General features: G+C 37.7%; 1 protein-coding gene across 1 annotated transcript in view; it reads right to left on the minus strand.

Annotated features, from left to right (window-relative positions):
- Positions 1-945, minus strand: part of rmdn2 (regulator of microtubule dynamics 2) — a 40,340-nt gene extending 39,395 nt beyond the window's left edge. Inside the window, exon 1 of the mRNA XM_004554529.3 lies at positions 875-945. The gene's annotated coding sequence lies outside the window, so the exon portion shown is untranslated. The remainder of the gene's footprint in view (positions 1-874) is intronic.
- Between the last annotated feature and the right edge of the window lie 5,055 nt (positions 946-6,000).

The raw sequence follows: 6,000 nt of genomic DNA on the forward strand, positions 1-6,000 counted from the left end.
CTCCAGCTCTAATTTTAACAATTCTAATACTGCTTACTGTGTAGTGTGCAACAGCATTGATCTAGCCCTGTCCTATTTTTATTTTTCTTCCCAAGAGACAGACTATATTGTTTTGAAGGCTCTCCAGATTGTCTAAAGGGCTTTCAAAGTTTTCACATAATGGAATACTATCAACCATGGATTGGCTGAGTACAGAACAAAAGGCAGCAAACATGTAAAGAAGAGCTTTGACATCTTTCAAGAATCCTGGAAAACTATTTCTGAAGAATAAGAAATGAAATAGGGTTGACTAAAGATTTTTGCACATTACTGTATATTCAGCTGAACGTGTGCTCGCATATGCTCTACGTGGCAGTACAGGCCTACACTCTAACAGAACAAAAACAAATCACAGAACATGCCTTTTCCTATCTTCCAACTATCTCTGTGAAACATGTCCTTCATGTTGATAAAGTGAGCTTTGATATGAAATGGATAATGCACAAACAACATCCTTATATGCCATTCAGATCCTTTTCCTTCTTGTTGCACTCCAATGTTTGCACTGCAGTCACCTTTTTTAAACTTTACTTGTTGCATCTGTCAATTTATTTTTCAGATTCTAAACATTCCTCGCTTCAATTTTTTCTCAACTTGGCTTCAACATGCGAGTTAATAATCAGGCAAAGAGTGATCAAGGTCCACTACAATAGCAAATGTGCCAGAACTGCATTTAGAAAACACAGATAATAACTGCTTCAAAATGTTATGTTCTTTACAATTACAATCTCTAACGAAAGTGCAAAGGCTTTGTCATCTAATTAGTTTTTAAAATTCCTTTTATGTAAAACTAGTAGCAATTATTGTGAAATAATAAGCACAAACAATGACTCACCGCTGTGTATGCTTCACTCACACAAGTGTCTCTCTGCAGTGAGCCTGAGCAGAATGTCCTCCAGGATTTAAAAAAACTGCTAAGCACACGTATTATCACTGCATAAACCTTGGACCTGCACTCTGCAGTCATGGAACTGTCCTTACATGGTCTGATTAAACAGAGAAACACTAAAGCCTAAAAAAAAGATCTTCAAGGATATCAAGCTTTATCTGATAGAGTTTCCCTAGTTATCTAGTTATCAACATATATCATGTCCAATACAAATCTCCAAAAAGGTGACCTTGAATTATGGCAAAGGCCAAAAATCATTGAGTTTTGTATTTTTTTTAATCATCCTTTTCTATTTATTTACATTAGTATTAGCTGATCTTCTTCTTCCTTCATGCTTTTTTTAATCTGCACATAAAGACAAGTTCATGATTAATGGTTTGAGAAACATTTCATTCAGGGGAGGGAAAAGAAAACAACCAACAAATGTCTTTGATGACCTTACGAGTGGGTGAATTACATAAATGACTTCTTTCTAAGTTGACTGTGTTTATTTGATTTGGAAGATGAACATGAGATCTCTAAATGGATGTTTCCTTTAGCCTATAGAGAGGGAGGTAAGCACACTTTCTTGAAAACAGGGGTAATGAGAAGTTCCCTTGCATAATATGCCGTGGGAATCGCTACGTGCAGTTTCTTCCTTGCTCTCTGAAAGCTGTATTGTTCCTTAGCCCACAGCCTGCATCCAGTTACCACAGGGAACAAAAAGCCCACCTGAAACCCAGAGGCATGGTGGTGCAAAAAGGAGAAGAAAAAAAAACAACAAAGCTTGGCCAGCAGCTCTGGGTTGGCCCCACAGATGAAGATATGGCGATAAGAGAGGCGCACCCAGCCATGGCCTTGCTCCCGTCGGGTCAAAGCTTGGAGATGAGCAGATATTGTCAACGATTTTGTTTTATCCACTCAGCACGCATCTGCCAAAACTTTCATATCGCAGAATTGCCTTTGTGCACACACAGAAGCTCATCACAGCTGTCAAACAATATGTGGGAGAAATAAGGCATCGCTATCAGAACTGCACACACAAACCACAGTGTGAAGCCTCATTGTTCCCTGTCGGTCTTGTAGTAGGAGTGTTCATGTGCATGACATGCCTACCTCAGTGGGAGGAAAAACTTCTGTATCAGTTGCGTGCCGTGTTAACAGATAGTTTAAAGACTCATTCAGCCATGAAGATGTGGCTACTGTTGTGTAACAGAATGCACAACATCACGTTCGTGAGGAGCTGGGGAAGTCTAACTCACAGCACTACCTGATGACTATTTCAGCTGCAAGCACTCAGTGTTCTTATCCTCAGGTCTGCCAAGAGTCTCAGCTGTAGTGAATTAATGTGTACGTCCCCCAAGGTTAGAAAACCAACAAAAATCAACACAAACCTGTGAGTTGCATCCCAGTTAAACTGAAATTCTTCCTGCTGAAAGTCATGGTCCTGCTTGTGCGGGGGATTATGCTATGGTGTCTGGCAGGTTAACTGGGTTAACCAAAATTAGTTTTTCAGGCTTCATCTGTGGATGAAACATGAATATTTTTCCAAGACATGATCCCAGTTTAAAAGTATTCCCGTCAGTCTGCAATAGCGGCTTCCAACTGCGGTATTACTCAGCAGCATGAATAGCATTCCTGCATGTTTGCATGGCGAGCTGTCTTCCCTTTTCCCATTGCCAAATGAATCAGTGTCCGTTTCCTACATAATTTTGGCTTGAGCTGTAAAAGTATGCACAAATAATAACTATTTTTCTAACTGAATGCAGTCAAAGTATAGACGATAACAGAGATTAAGTGAACATTAAGTGGCCTTGAACTTCTGTCTCCTCATCATTTTCAAATTAATCATCTCTTCTTGCATTAATTTTTTTATGCTCTCTTTATTCTGTATGGCAGGTTAACCATAACCCCAGCATTTTTATGTTGATGTTGTATGGACATTTACATAAAATCCCAAGTCTGTTTTTTCTTTTGTTGTTTGATTGGATCCTTCATAAGCTGGTAAAATATGTAAAACTGCCACACAAGACATGACAAGCACAAAACCTTGTAATAAAGCAAATGTAAAAAGAAAATAAAAATGATAATAATAACAAAAAGATACCAAAAATAAGTAACTAGAAGTAATTTTTTTGTGTTAGTGATAAGTGACCTGCTCTTTTTAACTTAAAGCCTTGGAGGAGATTAAAGGACTGCAGCAGAGTTTAGTCTCAAGAGTCAACAGAAACACAATGTTTTAAAAATGTTAATTCATTGTATATTCAATTATCTTCAGACAAAATGAGTATTTCAGCTGTTTCCTGTTGTTTTCTTTCCTAAAAATATTTCTTGGTAGAAACAGGAAACATCATTTTCTCCCTTGTCTAATCAAACTCCTGTTCCCTTCTCTGACGGTCACTGCACCATGGTGTGGCAAACAGAAATAAATGAACTCTATGTTCTGAAACAAAAATGATTATAATTGCCATACCCAAAACTGTAAACATATTCTACCGAAGCCAGAATATATATTTGCATCCTCTTCCAGGTTCAGAAGTGAGATCCACCCAGGTCAAGTTTGGTAATGGCGACCCTGTTGGAGGATTAGCCTGTTAAAGCTTAAAATCTGAAATAATTGCCAGAAAATTTATTGAGCCATCTGACAAAATTATTTTAAAATTTAAATTTACATACATAACTTTTAATTTGTAATTTATTTGTGATATCTGGCGGCTTGTTTTTTAATTGCTTAAAATGCAATTTATTCAGGTTTTCAGGGGGGGAAATCACACTGCTGATGTAGAAGTCTCAACAACTGAAAAAACCCTGTATTTATCAAATATGACACACTAGGCATTAAGGGGTTAGGGCACTGTCTTCACTTACCTGACTTGTCGGTGCTGTGCATGTCTTATATTAAGCGAAGTCACTTTCGATAGCACTCACCACACCATAATGTGTCAGATTGTTGCTTAAAGACTATACAAATCATCAATATGACATCAAAACTGCGTTTTAAAGGTAAACGTGTTACAGTTGTTTTATTAACTACACCAGTTTTCTAATTCATGCACAGTTTTGCAGCGTTTCATATTGGTTATAAAGTGAATTAGCTTGCGTTGCACAGATTTCCATCCTGGCCATTTATTTGGTCCAATGGCTTCTAATCTGATCGTTTCAAAATTCAACCAACAGCAGCTTTAAGGGGGGTTTTTGGGGTTAACAAGTTATGAATTCTAGGAAAACCTAAGACAGACCGATTGCATCGAGAGACCTCTCTGTGACTTTTGATTGCGTAGTTTAATGATTTCTTCCTTCCTTGTATCCTCCCCTGCAGTGACAATCAGTCATGCAATCGGACACTGAGCATTCCTCCAGAAGGAGATACACATCACTAGCAAATTTGTGGGCCAGATTTCTCTTGAGGTTTTTGTCCACAACAATAAAAATGTTTATCTACTCAAAACATGGAGTACTTGGTAGGACTACATGATTGCCTAACAGCACAGCCAAATACAACAGCAGCACATAGCTGTCCTTGAACTTTGATCAAACCTCCCTGTCCTCTCCATTTACTATGTAAACACACAAGGTCATGACACTTATCTTCTGAGAGATTAATGCAGTCTATCAACAACATTTCAGCTGTCAGTATTTTAAATTTATGTATGAAGGTCATCCTGTGCTGTAAAGGGGAAAAATATGTTAATTATTTATCTCATTGAAATTACTCTGCATGTATGTAGTAAGCTAAAAGTCAGTGGTAAAATGAAAGTGAAAGTGCTTTTTTTTTCTTTCTTTTTTTATATGTAGGCAAGATGTGGCCAGAAGGTGGCGCCTAAAGAATTAGTGTTGAGATGCACCAGATGGACGAGCTGTGGATGAGGATCACTGTCAGGACTGGATATTTGATGCAACGGGACACATTGCTCAACCTCAGTATCCTCAGCAAGTCTTTATTTTAATAGAACAAACTAAGTTTCATCACTAGTCTCTGCTGACTGAGACACAACAGCCCTGTGTGGCTGAGAAGAGAATAAATCCAAGATCAAGATAATCTGCTCTTAAACACAGCCTGCACTTGATGTCGACAGCTCCAGACACATTATCCAGTCAGCATTTGTGCATGTCAAGGTGAGGACAGTATGAGTCATGTCTATCTGGTTACATTATGTCTGCTCTACTCAGGTAGACCAAAATAAGATAATTAGATATTATCAAGTGCAAATCAAGCTCCACTTACTGTCTGTACAAAACACCAAAGCCATAATGCCATGCAAGTCTGTAATGTGTTTTAAAATATCTTTTTTGAGCTTTTACGCCTATCATTACCAATATAGTAAAGAATATAGGAACAGATGTCAGTATAGCACTCTCCCAGATGACCAAATAATCCAAAATAATTCAGTGTCTAATAAAATCAACCACATCATAAAAAAATAAAAAGATATGTAGAACTTGAACATTTGGGTCGGCTGTGGATCAGGTGGAGCCATTTAGAAGGCCAGTAGTTTGATCCGAGATCCCATGTATCAAACACTCCTTGAGCAAGATGCTAAACCCTAGAGTTTAGCACCTTGCCCAAACTTGCCCAGACTTTAGCCTCTGTGCTTCTGTGTGAGAGAGCGGGAATCTTAGTTAAAAGTGTTTAGGTGGAAGTAAAAACACTGTATAAATATGTGAGTCTTTAGGTGAATAAGAATCACATTTATTCAATTGAGTAGAAAGTTGCTAAATAACCATGTTAGCTGCTAGTAAACATTACACTAACATCTAAGCTAATGTGAATGCTAATCTGCTAGCTGATGTTAACCTCGTTTGTATTACTAGCAAAAGCCCACCCAGGTTTTCACATTTTGTTTTAAAGAAGTTCCAAATTCCATATTTAGTGGTGACTTAAACATAATTCCATCATCGAAATTTTGGAGAACAATTTTTTTTGAAACACTTTAACTACAGTATACGCCAACGAGAACATAACATGAATGAATCCCAATTTTTTTGAACCACTAATGCGAGGCAGGATGGATCGAAGCATCCAAGCTTTTAGGTTGTTTACATCAAATCCTTAAACTAAGATCTGAATTTCACAGCAGAAATCACGACTCTTC

Source organism: Maylandia zebra, linkage group LG13 (assembly GCF_041146795.1).
Source record: "Maylandia zebra isolate NMK-2024a linkage group LG13, Mzebra_GT3a, whole genome shotgun sequence".
Taxonomy (NCBI): Eukaryota; Metazoa; Chordata; class Actinopteri; order Cichliformes; family Cichlidae; genus Maylandia; species Maylandia zebra.